Source organism: Taudactylus pleione, unplaced genomic scaffold (genome assembly GCF_031769625.1).
Source record: "Taudactylus pleione unplaced genomic scaffold, aTauple2 ptg000838l, whole genome shotgun sequence".
Taxonomy (NCBI): Eukaryota; Metazoa; Chordata; class Amphibia; order Anura; family Myobatrachidae; genus Taudactylus; species Taudactylus pleione.
Genome location: NW_028285240.1, coordinates 1,195,740 through 1,208,385, shown reverse-complemented (window position 1 = coordinate 1,208,385; position 12,646 = coordinate 1,195,740). Strand labels below are relative to the sequence as shown.

The 12,646-nt window shown below is 54.7% G+C and overlaps 1 protein-coding gene across 10 annotated transcripts in view; it reads right to left on the bottom strand.

The window, feature by feature from the left end:
- Nucleotides 1-12,085, bottom strand: part of LOC148474522 (uncharacterized) — a 174,684-nt gene extending 162,599 nt beyond the window's left edge. For all 10 annotated transcript variants that reach the window (XM_088458483.1, XM_088458485.1, XM_088458487.1 and 7 more), the window contains exon 1: nt 11,939-12,085. The gene's annotated coding sequence lies outside the window, so the exon portion shown is untranslated. The remainder of the gene's footprint in view (nt 1-11,938) is intronic.
- Between the last annotated feature and the right edge of the window lie 561 nt (nt 12,086-12,646).

The following is a 12,646-nucleotide window of genomic DNA, read 5'->3' as shown; positions in this document are numbered from 1 at the left end:
AGGGCTATCCAGTTTTCCCCTAACATGACGCCCACTACAATAAGAAATTAGGTTCCAGGATGATCAGGATCCCCCCCCCCCCCACTACTCTGTCCCCTAAGAGAACGTGCAGTTGCTGTTATTCACACTCCAAATGACAACCTCTAGTGCTTCATAATCTGCTCCCTAATCCTTATGTCTGCAGCACAAGATAAGGAACCCCAAATCCTTCTAACAGCCTGGTGTGTCCACAGCCAAGAAAAGGCTCTCACATTATTACCGCTGGTACTCAGCCCTCAGCAGAGAATGGATCCTGGAGTGGACAATGGGAACACGTAGGTTGCCCTAATCTGACAATGTTCTAATGTGAAGCTGGGAGCCAGATAGTAACTATGACAGATGTCCCCATTTCCCCAGAGCACTTCCTGCTGCAGCGCCCAATCCCCGGGGTCTCTGCTAACCAACCAGCCACTCGGACAGATCTGTAAGCGCAGCTGCATTGCAATTGCTGGAGGGATTCAAACCCTTCCTGTACATGATTCAGCAATTAGCCAAATTTGCCATAAATATATACCCAGTCTTATTTTGCCAACTAGCGGGGGAGGGGGGGGGGGAATCCCTCATCTAAAGTGAACTTAGATGGGGGGGGAGGGGGCGATATTCAGATGTTTTGGCCGCCCATTACTGTTCACTCATGTCGCTCCCAAATACACTGGGTTTAGATGGCCAATAAATATTAGACCATAGCTACATGTTAAATCTCGCTTCTAGAATCACTTCCTGCTACCCTCTCCCTAATTGCCCCTAACCTTACTCCCACCCCCACGTGCTTAAATAAAAAACAAATTTGAGCAGCTAATGGTACATGAGATGACACCTCCAGAGGTTTATTCTAACACCACATCTGTACACAACAGTCATAGGAAGTGTTGAATGTAGGTCGTAAGTAAATTCTCCCCCTTGTTAGTCTCACTCCTGTAACTGTAGCTTAATACAACTTTAATTTACAGCAACATTCCCAAATGACATTACGAGACCTAGGAGGAGTGGGTTACATATTAAACCATGCAAATCACCAAGTCACGTACTGTGACTATATATCTAATGAGTATACTGCGCCAGTCCTGGTACCTGACCATTAGGGCAGAACAGATGGTGTAGTGGTTAGCATTACTGCCTCACAGCACCGAGGTCGTAAGTTCGATACCCACTACGGCCCTAACTGAGTGGAGTTTGTATATGCTCCCTGCCCTATTGCGGGTTTCCTCCAACACTCCAAAGATATACTGGTAGGTTAATTGTCTCCCAACAAAACTAAACCGAGTGAGTGTGTGAGTGAGTGAACACGTGGTAGGGAATATAGAGTGTAAGCTCCACTGGGGCAGGGACTGATGTGAATGGCCGAAGCTCTGCGGAATATGTGTGGGCTATATAAATAACTGGTAAATAAAAATTAAATAGCTGTCTGGGCGTATTAGATTTTCAAATAACAGTGCACTGTAAGTGCTTTGCAATATGAAGCAAGGAAAGCATAAAACCCATAAACACTACATCGGCCGCGATAAGCTAATGCTGGGAACAGAGGCAGCTGGCGCGTGGGGGTAATACATTGCATACAATGTTATCCTAACTAATTTCAGTACACAGTAACTCCCCGCGCTCCGCACCTACAACGTAAACCACAGAGGTGTCGGCTTAATGCACCCACTGGTGCCGCAGAGCGTTTAATGATCAGACAGCCGATGCCAGCCGTACAAGGCCAAGCAGGATACGTTCTCCGTGCGGCCATGTTAGCTCCAATGTACCTGGATCACTGCATTATTTGCTGGTGCAATCCGCAGGACACGTCAGTCGGTGGCGCAGGTCATTTTAGCAACATCGCTGCTCGCAGTCTGAACTGTGTTCCCCACATAAGCACAATCTCCATGACAGTGTGATACACACATGGACAAGCAATGTACAGTAATTACAAGAACTTTAGCTTTAGATTTGTTGGACATGGACTGTAAAAGGTATGAGAGGTGTCTCATCCTTATATACAATATCCACCCAAGGATTTATAAGTCCTGTACGTGGAACTCTCACGGTCTCTAGTATAGTGAACTTATTGCCATGTACCGTCAAGTTATCATATGAATCCGGCGTCTGAGAACGAGAAGCCGCCGTAAATGTAATGCGATTGGACTTAGTGAGTAGCAAGGGGAAAAAAATAGCAGGAGTTGTGTATAGTGCACCAGGACAGCATTGTGCGGAGAAACACGACCCCCCTCTCACAACAGAAATATCCAAGCTGGGATCCTCTGATGTAATGTCACAGCTATCCCCCTACCCCACCCCTCCTGGCCAGTGCTGCAGGGAGCCAGCAGCCATCTCATCCCAAACAGAATGAACAGAAGGACAACCACGCCTGGAGACGGAAGCGCTGCGTCATCGGAAAGACCATCAAACATTCATAGTCTCTCTTCTCAGGCCCCAGTGCCATGCCAGAAAGTCACAAAACCGTTATTCTCTGCATCTCTTGTCCTGGGATTACACCCAGCGTTTCTTCCTATTACACAGAAAGAGGCTCAATTTCATGTTGTGCATTAGAGGAAACACCCGGTACTCCCAAACGATGGCTAGGTGGATGAAGAGAATGCTGTGACATCACACAGGCAATGTAGGGCTGTGCGGAACTGCGCCCATTTGGGAATCAGCCTCTCCCGTCATTGTCACAACTCGCTTTGAACTGGTCTCAGAACGTGGCTGTGCGCACATTGTTGATGTCTCCGCACGTGTGGCACGCAGGATGTACTATCACAGCACTGACCCGCCGTCCTGTATACGTGTAACACGTGCCGATAATCAGATACTGATCGCGTCCAACATTAGAGGCAATAGGAGACGGCACACTGGCCTGCATTGCAGCCAAGTTACAGAACACGGATGTGCAAAACAAATGACAAAAGTTCCTAAACTCTGTGGATGCGGTTTTATTTATAGGATTATTTTAAATACCTCTTTTACAATTCCCTGCCCATTATTACAGGAGTACTTTGATTATGTCATCAATCTGTACTCCATTATCCAGAAGGAATACCTGCACACACGTCGGTGCTTTCAAAGTCTTAAACAATAGCCGAGCGTTGAAGCTGCTGATTATCCAACTACTGCTCCTCCCCGGCGATAATCCGGCACAAGTGTCACACTCACTCGGAGGGCGGCCTGGGTGAGCGAGACACACAGAATAAGCAGTGTGTAATAACATCAATGACAAAAAGCTGCTCAGTACGGTAATCGCACAAAAATAATAGCAGCAGCTTATCGTACACACCCAGTATCAGGTGCGGAGACGACTGTCGCTTAATATTACCAGGCGGCTCAGAGCCAAACATGAGCCAATATCCCAATTAGTGTCCCATTTAGGAAACAATTTTAGACCCCTCTTTCATTCACCAGGCTTAACGACTTGGCCCCAGCATGGAAGAAGAGCTTCACTATAAACGCCAGCGCCGTGCAGCAGCAGAGCTTCACTATAAACGCCAGCGCGGTGCAGTAGCAGAGCAAAGTACACAATTAGACAGTGCAGAACAGACCTTCGCTGCAGATATTGAGATTTACTTCCAGCTCCGCCCGGCACCAAGCCAAAACCACAAAACGCCACTGAGCAAGACAAACAACACTACAATATCAAAGGTTTTCTTACAGTTCCTAAGTAAAATACAGCAAATTGTGCCCCAAACAGGGTCATATCAGATAACACTCCCAAAATCTCACCATTAATACAAAGTACGCATACACAGATCTATATTCAGCTATATCCCTGTCACTGAGCATTATACATCAGAGAGACAGTACCAGGCCTAGCGTGCTGCATAGGGTATTATAAAGGGATAACTGCTGTGACAACTTCACTGTATTAGTAATGAAAGCAGGAATGCCAGATGCTTGTCCTCATATCCCCTTACAGAGGATGGGTCCTGGATTCCCCCTAATACGCTTATAGAGACGTCACAACAGATAATCATTCCTACATCCAGGACGGAGGACACACAAATGACTCTCTCCTCCCCTCCACCCCATGGGCTCCTACCCACCTCCTAACCGGACATCAGTCAGGACCCTATGTCACTGCATTGGTTTCATTAGAAACAACCTGCTAATATTTATTCCTAGAGCCAAAACTTGTTCAAGGTCTTATTGGAGGCACTATCTGTGTTGAGTTTGTATATGTTTCCTCCTACCTCTGCTACTGTGAGGGTAAGGCACAACACACCCCATGAATAGGTAGATGCATAGGAAGTAACTGCAAGCTTCCAGACACTTAGGGGTAAATTTACTAAAGTGAGAGTCTTTAGAAGAGAGTTTTAAAAGTGACGTTGCCCATAGCAACCAATCAGATTCTAGCTATTATTTTCTAGAAGGTGCTAGTTAAATGTTAAGTAGAATCTGATTGGTTGCTATGCGCAATATCACTTTTAAAACTCACTTCTAAAAACTCTCACTTTAGTCAAATTTACCCCTTACTCTCAGTCCACCCCCACTTTCAGAAGTGCATTACCCCGCAGATGTCCTCTCCGACCGACGCAGTACTATCGCCCTTTATTTGCACCGGATTAACGGCCACATTTGTGCAAGCAGGACATTTTGCTTTCAGTCTAATATCTACCTGAGAATTCCAGTGCTACCGAGAAGTCACCTTCTGATCATCCAATTCACTGACAGCACACGGGACATTCAGGCTTTATCACCACCTCTCAGACATCTTACATACACTGATCTAAATGCAATCTACTGCAGGCCCATAGCAGGCAATGATGGCTTAATGAGGATCACACAGGCAGTGAGTCAATGGAGACAGCGGCAATAAACATGATTACACTTGGCCAACCACATTGCTGAATGATGCTTTGGTTATGATGGTTTCATGGTGATAATTAGTGATCCGATAGAATCTGACAGCATCACCAGTAGCTGAGGTTTGCAGACATTTTGCAGCGTCTGACCTCCCAACAGCAGACTGGAAGCAAACTTTAGGATTTAATATTCATTTGAATGAACTGATATGACAGACGCCTGCATTGCTCATGATAATGACTGGCCCCATCATTAATGTCTAGCGTTCAACATTAAAGCGTACTGTAAAGTGTCCCTGATAACACGTATGAGGGACCAACATGAAGGATGTAGCGGAGGGCTTCAGGGGATTGGGGAAACGTCCCTTCTCAGTGGAGTTCTTCTTGAGAATTTCTATTGTAATCAGGGGGGGCTCCAACTTTATGCTGCAAGCTAGTCATGAGAGCTGGGGGTCCCCGGTAAGCTAAATGGGGCCCTACATTACACACAATGCTGGGTACAAGAAACCACACACACACAGACTGCAGCATCAATGTACTATGGAACAATAACATCACCCTTCCCAAACTGAACTCCAGCCAATAGTATGAGTACTTGCATTAATAAGAGTGACATCACCCTTCAGCCGTGTGTAATAGTCACACGCTACCTGTGCAGCAAGTAACTGTGTCATGACGACACTTTGCTCTGTAACCACACGAAGCAGAGGCCTATAACATTCTTTACAGATTAATGCTGCGCAGAGCAGGTCACATCTTCCTGTGATCAGTGTCATTACACAGCACGTGTGTCATCTAGCCCTGTACCGAGCAGTGTAACAGGATACGCAGCATGGGGACAGGTGGGGGCTGTCAGGGAATGCAGCCCTCCCCCCAGGACCAGTGTGAAGGGTTGGTATAGTCAGGGGGATACACACCTCCCCTAGGAACAGTATAGAGGATGGGGGCAGTCAGGGAGCGCACATCACCCCAAGGACCCATCACTAAAGGAGACCCCACAGCACACAGTGGAGACAGCAGAGTCAGACACAGAATACAGATTATATCTTGACGGTTCATTTGTTTATTTAATGCGCACTAATTAATGGGCGTATAATGTTGCAATTCAATTGTTTTTGGGTGCCTATTAATGATCACTCTTGCAGTGCCCAATTAGATTGGGTTTAACAACGTAAAACAGCTAAGCCAGTCTAAAGTCCTGGTTAGGGTGCAGAAACTTTTCTGCTCACTTCCTCAGGACACAAGAGGGGGCGAGCAGAAATGTACGGAGCAACAATTTAATCGCTCTGTCGGACGCCCAGTGCTGACAGCTGCAGGCACTAACAATTTAATTGCCCGAGTATGTATGGTATCAAGGCAGGAGGCAGTCAGAGAGCACAGTATAGAGGCCGGAGAGACAGCATAGAGGCCGGAAGGGGGCGGGCAGTCAGCATAGAGGCTGGAGTGGCAGCAGTCAGGTAGCACAGTATAGAGGCTGAAGGGTGGTAGAGGGTAGTCAGTGAGCACAATGCAGAAGCTGAGGGGGGCAATCAGTATAGAGGCTGGAGCGGGGGGGGCAGTCAGTACAGAGGCTGGGCAGGGGGCAGTCAGTACAGAGGCTGGGCAGGGGGCAGTCAGTGCAGAGGCTGCGGGGGGGCAGTGAGCACAGTGCAGAGGCTGCGGGGGGGCAGTGAGCACAGTGCAGAGGCTGCGGGGGGGCAGTGAGCACAGTGCAGAGGCTGCGGGGGGGCAGTGAGCACAGTGCAGAGGCTGCGGGGGGGCAGTGAGCACAGTGCAGAGGCTGCGGGGGGGCAGTGAGCACAGTGCAGAGGCTGCGGGGGGGCAGTGAGCACAGTGCAGAGGCTGCGGGGGGGCAGTGAGCACAGTGCAGAGGCTGCGGGGGGGCAGTGAGCACAGTGCAGAGGCTGCGGGGGGGCAGTGAGCACAGTGCAGAGGCTGCGGGGGGGCAGTGAGCACAGTGCAGAGGCTGCGGGGGGGCAGTGAGCACAGTGCAGAGGCTGCGGGGGGGGCAGTGAGCACAGTGCAGAGGCTGCGGGGGGGCAGTGAGCACAGTGCAGAGGCTGCGGGGGGGCAGTGAGCACAGTGCAGAGGCTGCGGGGGGGGCAGTGAGCACAGTGCAGAGGCTGCGGGGGGGCAGTGAGCACAGTGCAGAGGCTGCGGGGGGGCAGTGAGCACAGTGCAGAGGCTGCGGGGGGGCAGTGAGCACAGTGCAGAGGCTGCGGGGGGGCAGTGAGCACAGTGCAGAGGCTGCGGGGGGGGCAGTGAGCACAGTGCAGAGGCTGCGGGGGGGCAGTGAGCACAGTGCAGAGGCTGCGGGGGGGCAGTGAGCACAGTGCAGAGGCTGCGGGGGGGCAGTGAGCACAGTGCAGAGGCTGCGGGGGGGGCAGTGAGCACAGTGCAGAGGCTGCGGGGGGGCAGTGAGCACAGTGCAGAGGCTGCGGGGGGGCAGTGAGCACAGTGCAGAGGCTGCGGGGGGGCAGTGAGCACAGTGCAGAGGCTGCGGGGGGGGCAGTGAGCACAGTGCAGAGGCTGCGGGGGGGGCAGTGAGCACAGTGCAGAGGCTGCGGGGGGGGCAGTGAGCACAGTGCAGAGGCTGCGGGGGGGCAGTGAGCACAGTGCAGAGGCTGCGGGGGGGCAGTGAGCACAGTGCAGAGGCTGCGGGGGGGCAGTGAGCACAGTGCAGAGGCTGCGGGGGGGCAGTGAGCACAGTGCAGAGGCTGCGGGGGGGCAGTGAGCACAGTGCAGAGGCTGCGGGGGGGCAGTGAGCACAGTGCAGAGGCTGCGGGGGGGGCAGTGAGCACAGTGCAGAGGCTGCGGGGGGGCAGTGAGCACAGTGCAGAGGCTGCGGGGGGGCAGTGAGCACAGTGCAGAGGCTGCGGGGGGGCAGTGAGCACAGTGCAGAGGCTGCGGGGGGGGCAGTGAGCACAGTGCAGAGGCTGCGGGGGGGCAGTGAGCACAGTGCAGAGGCTGCGGGGGGGCAGTGAGCACAGTGCAGAGGCTGCGGGGGGGGCAGTGAGCACAGTGCAGAGGCTGCGGGGGGGCAGTGAGCACAGTGCAGAGGCTGCGGGGGGGGCAGTGAGCACAGTGCAGAGGCTGCGGGGGGGCAGTGAGCACAGTGCAGAGGCTGCGGGGGGGCAGTGAGCACAGTGCAGAGGCTGCGGGGGGGCAGTGAGCACAGTGCAGAGGCGGGGCAGTGAGCACAGTGCAGAGGCGGGGGCAGTGAGCACAGTGCAGAGGCGGGGCAGTGAGCACAGTGCAGAGGCTGGGCAGTGAGCACAGTGCAGAGGCTGGAGGAGGAGCAGTCAGCATAGAGGCTGGGCAGTGAGCACAGTACAGAGGCTGGAGGAGGAGCAGTCAGCATAGAGGCTGGTCAGTGAGCACAGTACAGAGGCTGGAGGGGGGGCAGTCAGTATAGAGGGTGGTCAGTGAGCAGAGGCTGGAGGGGGAGCAGTCAGCATAGAGGCTGGTCAGTGAGCACAGTACAGAGGCTGGCGGGGGGGCAGGCAGTATAGAGGGTGGTCAGTGAGCACAGTAGAGAGGCTGAGGGGGGGGCAGGCAGTATAGAGGGTGGTCAGTGAGCACAGTAGAGAGGCTGAGGGGGGGGCAGGCAGTATAGAGGGTGGTCAGTGAGCACAGTAGAGAGGCTGAGGGGGGGGCAGGCAGTATAGAGGGTGGTCAGTGAGCACAGTAGAGAGGCTGAGGGGGGGCAGTCAGTATAGAGGGTGGTCAGTGAGCACAATATAGAGGCTGAGGGGGGGCAGGCAGTATAGAGGGTGGTCAGTGAGCACAGTATAGAGGCTGAGGGGGGGGCAGGCAGTATAGAGGGTGGTCAGTGAGTACAGTATAGAGGCTGAGAGGGGGCAGGCAGTATAGAGGGTGGTCAGTGAGCACAGTATAGAGGCTGAGAGGGGGCAGGCAGTATAGAGGGTGGTCAGTGAGCACAGTATAGAGGCTGAGGGGGGGGCAGGCAGTATAGAGGGTGGTCAGTGAGTACAGTATAGAGGCTGAGAGGGGGCAGGCAGTATAGAGGGTGGTCAGTGAGCACAATATAGAGGCTGAGGGGGGGCAGGCAGTATAGAGGGTGGTCAGTGAGCACAGTATAGAGGCTGAGGGGGGGGCAGGCAGTATAGAGGGTGGTCAGTGAGTACAGTATAGAGGCTGAGAGGGGGCAGGCAGTATAGAGGGTGGTCAGTGAGCACAGTATAGAGGCTGAGAGGGGGCAGGCAGTATAGAGGGTGGTCAGTGAGCACAGTATAGAGGCTGAGGGGGGGGCAGGCAGTATAGAGGGTGGTCAGTGAGTACAGTATAGAGGCTGAGAGGGGGCAGGCAGTATAGAGGGTGGTCAGTGAGCACAGTATAGAGGCTGAGGGGGGGCAGGCAGTATAGAGGGTGGTCACGTGAGCACAGTATAGAGGCTGAGAGGGGGCAGGCAGTATAGAGGTGGTCAGTGAGCACAGTATAGAGGCTGAGGGGGAGGGGGCAGGCAGTATAGAGGTGGGTCAGTGAGCACAGTATAGAGGCTGAGGGGGGGGGCAGGCAGTATATAGGGTGGTCAGTGAGTACAGTATAGAGGCTGAGGGGGGGGGCAGGCAGTATAGAGGGTGGTCAGTGAGTACAGTATAGAGGCTGAGAGGGGGCAGGCAGTATAGAGGGTGGTCAGTGAGCACAGTATAGAGGCTGAGGGGGGGGGGGGCAGGCAGTATAGAGGGTGGTCAGTGAGCACAGTATAGAGGCTGAGGGGGGGCAGCAGTATAGAGGGTGGTCAGTGAGCAGAGGCTGAGGGGGGGGGCAGGCAGTATAGAGGGTGGTCAGTGAGCAGAGGCTGAGGGGGGCAGGCAGTATAGAGGGGTGGTCAGTGAGCACAGTATAGAGGCTGAGGGGGGGGGCAGGCAGTATAGAGGGTGGTCAGTGAGCACAGTATAGAGGCTGAGGGGGGGGGCAAGCAGTATAGAGGGGTGGTCAGTGAGCAGAGGCTGAGGGGGGGGGCAGGCAGTATAGAGGGTGGTCAGTGAGCAGAGGCTGAGGGGGGGCAGGCAGTATAGAGGGTGGTCAGTGAGCACAGTATAGAGGCTGAGGGGGGGGGCAGGCAGTATATAGGGTGGTCAGTGAGTACAGTATAGAGGCTGAGGGGGGGGGCAGGCAGTATAGAGGGTGGTCAGTGAGTACAGTATAGAGGCTGAGAGGGGGCAGGCAGTATAGAGGGTGGTCAGTGAGCACAGTATAGAGGCTGAGGGGGGGGGGCAGGCAGTATAGAGGGTGGTCAGTGAGCACAGTATAGAGGCTGAGGGGGGGCAGCAGTATAGAGGGTGGTCAGTGAGCAGAGGCTGAGGGGGGGGGCAGGCAGTATAGAGGGTGGTCAGTGAGCAGAGGCTGAGGGGGGGGCAGGCAGTATAGAGGGTGGTCAGTGAGCACAGTATAGAGGCTGAGGGGGGGGCAGCAGTATAGAGGGTGGTCAGTGAGCAGAGGCTGAGGGGGGGGCAGGCAGTATAGAGGGTGGTCAGTGAGCAGAGGCTGAGGGGGGGCAGGCAGTATAGAGGGTGGTCAGTGAGCACAGTATAGAGGCTGAGGGGGGGGCAGGCAGTATAGAGGGTGGTCAGTGAGCAGAGGCTGAGGGGGGGCAGGCAGTATAGAGGGTGGTCAGTGAGCACAGTATAGAGGCTGAGAGGGGGCAGGCAGTATAGAGGGTGGTCAGTGAGCACAGTATAGAGGCTGAGGGGGGGGGGGCAGGCAGTATAGAGGGTGGTCAGTGAGCACAGTATAGAGGCTGAGGGGGGGGGCAGGCAGTATATAGGGTGGTCAGTGAGTACAGTATAGAGGCTGAGGGGGGGGCAGGCAGTATAGAGGGTGGTCAGTGAGTACAGTATAGAGGCTGAGAGGGGGCAGGCAGTATAGAGGGTGGTCAGTGAGCACAGTATAGAGGCTGAGGGGGGGGGGGCAGGCAGTATAGAGGGTGGTCAGTGAGCACAGTATAGAGGCTGAGGGGGGGGGCAGCAGTATAGAGGGGTGGTCAGTGAGCAGAGGCTGAGGGGGGGGGCAGGCAGTATAGAGGGTGGTCAGTGAGCTGAGGCTGAGGGGGGGCAGGCAGTATAGAGGGTGGTCAGTGAGCACAGTATAGAGGCTGAGGGGGGGGGGCAGGCAGTATAGAGGGTGGTCAGTGAGCACAGTATAGAGGCTGAGGGGGGGCAGCAGTATAGAGGGTGGTCAGTGAGCAGAGGCTGAGGGGGGGGCAGGCAGTATAGAGGGTGGTCAGTGAGCAGAGGCTGAGGGGGGGCAGGCAGTATAGAGGGTGGTCAGTGAGCACAGTATAGAGGCTGAGGGGGGGGCAGGCAGTATATAGGGTGGTCAGTGAGTACAGTATAGAGGCTGGAGGGGGGGGGCAGGCAGTATAGAGGGTGGTCAGTGAGTACAGTATAGAGGCTGAGAGGGGGGCCAGGCAGTATAGAGGGTGGTCAGTGAGCACAGTATAGAGGCTGAGGGGGGGGGGGCAGGCAGTATAGAGGGTGGTCAGTGAGCACAGTATAGAGGCTGAGGGGGGGGCAGCAGTATAGAGGGTGGTCAGTGAGCAAGAGGCTGAGGGGGGGGCAGGGCAGTATAGAGGGTGGTCAGTGAGCAGAGGCTGAGGGGGGGGCAGGCAGTATAGAGGGGATGGTCAGTGAGCACAGTATAGAGGCTGAGGGGGGGGGGCAAGAGCAGTTATAGAGGGTGGTCAGTGAGCAGAGGCTGAGGGGGGGGGGGCAGGCAAGTATAGAAGGGTGGTCAGTGAGCAGAGGCTGAGGGGGGGCAGGCAGTATAGAGGGTGGTCAGTGAGCACAGTATAGAGGCTGAGGGGGGGGGCAGGCAGTATAGAGGGTGGTCAGTGAGCAGAGGCTGAGGGGGGGCAGGCAGTATAGAGGGTGGGTCAGTGAGCACAATATAGAGGCTGAGGGGGGGCAGGCAGTATAGAGGGTGGTCAGTGAGCACAAGTATAGAGGCTGAGGGGGGGGGGGCAGGCCAGTATAGAGGGTGGAGGGTGGTCAGTGAGCACAAATATAGGACTATAGAGGACCCTGCGGTGAGGGAAGGAGCGGACACGTCCCCAGCCTGAAGTGGCCGCGCAATACAGGGACATGACAGACGCCGCTTACCCGTGCTGCCGGCGCCTCCTCGGTCAGGAAGGTGACGGAAGTGACTGCGGTAAATCTCGGTTCCTCTCACGGCGGCCGCCGCTACAGCCAGCACACTCCAACACAGGCCGGCCACTCCCCCCTAACTCACCCTGACAGATAGAGCCTGCGGCCCAATCACGGTCATTGTGGGCGGGACAAGGCGCAGCAAAGCGTCTTCCTAACGACCAATTAACACGCGAGGAACGCTCTGGATGCAGCAGCTGGGAATGGGGCGGGATTCAGACAGGCAGATAAGTGACAGGAGGCTTCAGCCAATCAGCGTTCAGAATGATGGCGCCTTGCGAGGGGAGCGGCGGCGGTTGGATGGTGGATCGGGGACCCTTATCAATAGAGTGTCTCTGCGCGTGTCAGGCGGGACTCGGAAGTAGTAGTGGCAGGTTGGAAGGGGCTGCGCTGGCTGAGGAGCGGTCTTTTGTGCAGGCGCCCTCCGCCCGAACTACTACTTACCGCTGAGTTCATGCCAACCAATCAGCGTTAAGGTGCGACAATGATCGGCAACCGCCCAGCCAATGAGATTCTATCCTAAAGGCGTGGCAGCTGCTAGAATGGGCAATTCCCAGGATCCTTTGCGGCTCTCATAGTATATATACAGTGTGGTACCCACCCCCGGCACAGGGCATACATCATATACATAGTCCTCCTGTCTGTGTGTGTGCCCCTCATAGT